We start from the raw sequence: 2,750 nt of genomic DNA, 5'->3' as shown, positions 1-2,750 counted from the left end.
AGAACAATTAGAGACAAAAGCCAAAAAGGTTGGGGATAAACTGCAAAAAGGGCCAGGTCCTACACTTATTATAATGAAATGTAGATAGATTTGGAGACTAGATAACACCATCCTTACTTTATTAAAATCAATTTTTTTCAGAAACAAGAACGATTTATGTAAACGTGCCTGCTAATATTCTCACATTTCAAATTTGAATGTAGTTCACACTAACATTTGTACTAATGAATTCAAAGTTACATTGCATTTACTTAAACTGAAGCAATAATCTAATATTGAATTTATGTAGTAACATCTTTCATTTAGTTGTAGTTAAATGTGCACAAATTACATATATTAAAAGTTCACCATTGAATTATATGTTTAAGCTTGACATAAGTAGGCCTGTATTTCTCTCTGCGTAAAATACTGCTTTTCCATTTCTGCTTGCATGTCCTGTTCCATGCAGGTACGTTCACATTGTTTGTTTGTTTGAGAATAGATGTAGCACTATACTATTAAAGAGAGCCTGCAAAGAGGACCTTGACAAAGAACATCGAGAGCTTGACCATTAACTGACAGTCCCTATTCAGATGCAGGTATCCAAGGTCAATATCGTTCACACCACTGGTCTGCGAGAACTTGCAAATGTTGCAACTCACAACGTGAGAATGGAAAGGACAATGAAGCCGCAGATGGCCTTAGAAAGGGATGTTACCCAGAAGACTCATGTGGTATTAACTGGTGTTCTCACAGGTTGATGTTGGTCACTATCCCTTTGGACTTTGATAGGTACAGACCTCTATGCTTTCTCCTTTGACTCTGTAGCTAAGTGTCGCTCAGGCAAACTATTATTTTCTTATCTCTAGGAGACTCTTGACCAAGCTTCCTTATTGCTGACACCTCCCCGCATATTTTTTCTCTTTTTCTGCGTTTTCCCAACTTTCAGATTAGATGTAATCACCTTTGGATGGTTTCGACCCTAAATTAGATGACTTAAGATTGTACTCATGTTTAGGAGAGAGGATTGGTGACTCCTCTGAGCATCGATTCTAATATTACATTTCTGTACTGCTGTGACTGAACTTCTTGTTTGGCTCATGCTGATGTGCCTGAACTTTTTTAGGAAGTTTGGCTATCCCATTGTTATCTTGTATCTTTACAGCAATGTTTCGAGATTTATTTACCTTAACCTAACTTTTAACTTGTAATAAAGGGCTAGATGTAGGTAAATAATTTTTACCGATTCTAAAATGCCGAATTTTACCGATTCAGTATTTTAGAATCGGTAAATCTGATTTAGGAAAATATTCAGTATTTTTCACCAAATCGGTAAGATTCGATAATTACCGAATCGGTATTTACCGATTCGGTAATTGCCATTCATTCCTATGGGACTGGAGGCCCATAGGAATGAATGGCAATTACCGAATCGGTAATTACCGATTCTGTAAATACCGAATAATTCAAGGGTGGCAGGGTGTCACTTTGACACCCTATTGCACCCCTGATTAGGGCTTGTGTGCCATGTGGCACACATACATGCCCTTAGGGTGCCCACAGGTGTACATGCACAGATTTGCACACTAATAGTTGGTGGTGAATAACGAATCCTTAAAGCCCTGTGGCACTGTTGACAGTGCCACCTACATCTCAAAATACAGATTCAGTCATTTTACTGAATCTGTAAATGTACCGATTCAGTAAAATTACCCATTCGGTAAAATTACCCATTTGATAAAATTACCAAATCTGTTTTTTAAGATGCCCTACATCTCAGTATCTAAATACCGGTCGGTAACGGCCGAAAATCGGTATTTTCGGCCGTTACCGACCGTTTTTTGGATACCTACATCTGGCCCAAAATGTCTTAACTTTATTCTCTGATTCCTAGTGCTCATTGTGTAGTCAAATGGGTTACACTGTTAATTAGATTGTTTGACTAATGCTAACTGCCTTTTCCTCTTAGTTAACAAAGAAAGATCCACCGGATAATCCAGCCGTGGTCAGTGGTTTTCTAAATGCATTTTCTACACAGGAGATGTGGACTCACTGTCTAAGGTTTCAGAGCTGGGTTCGGTTGGTTCTCTTTCAAATGCCAATTATAAGCTGCTCTGCGACACAGGTGATGTGCAAAAAAGATTTCTTACAGCAGGTAGTGATGTGGCTTGCTCCAAGCAGGACTATCTAAAACACGTGCACAATGAAGTGTGAGTTCTCTGCAACTGGCCATACTGAAGAAATAGTTACAGACGGGCACACAATGAAAGAGGAACATGGCTCCAGGGATTGTTTTTGTGCAGGAAGGTGTCCCTCTTCCTGCACAAATCCTTGCACCATGATGCTGCCTGAAGCCCTATGAGAGAGCAGAAGTGCATTGTATCTTGGTAAATATGGTGCATTTTTGCGCTCTCTTCCTTCAAGTGACCCATGACAATACTTGCAATGCTGCGTTGAGTGGTGGGAACAATTAGTAAATCTTGGCTGAGGTCTTCAGGGTCCTACTTCCGAATTTGAGAGAATTTCTTATCGTGTCTTGCCCATCTTAGTAGCAAAAACAAAATGACATGTTCTTTTAAATGTACACGAGTATTCCTCATTTTGTGAGAAATGTTACATACATCGGGTTTTGGGCTGTAAATACGTGGTGCCAAATACAATAAACACTTCAATACAAATCTACACTGTAAATATTGCACGGTAATAAAATAAAGTTTAGCATGTATCTTTATTTTAATCACGAATCGATATCTATTTCTGTGGACCTATTA

The sequence above is a fragment of the Lissotriton vulgaris genome, chromosome 8 (assembly GCF_964263255.1).
Source record: "Lissotriton vulgaris chromosome 8, aLisVul1.2, whole genome shotgun sequence".
Taxonomy (NCBI): domain Eukaryota; kingdom Metazoa; phylum Chordata; class Amphibia; order Caudata; family Salamandridae; genus Lissotriton; species Lissotriton vulgaris.
Note: the sequence above shows the minus strand (reverse complement) of the source record.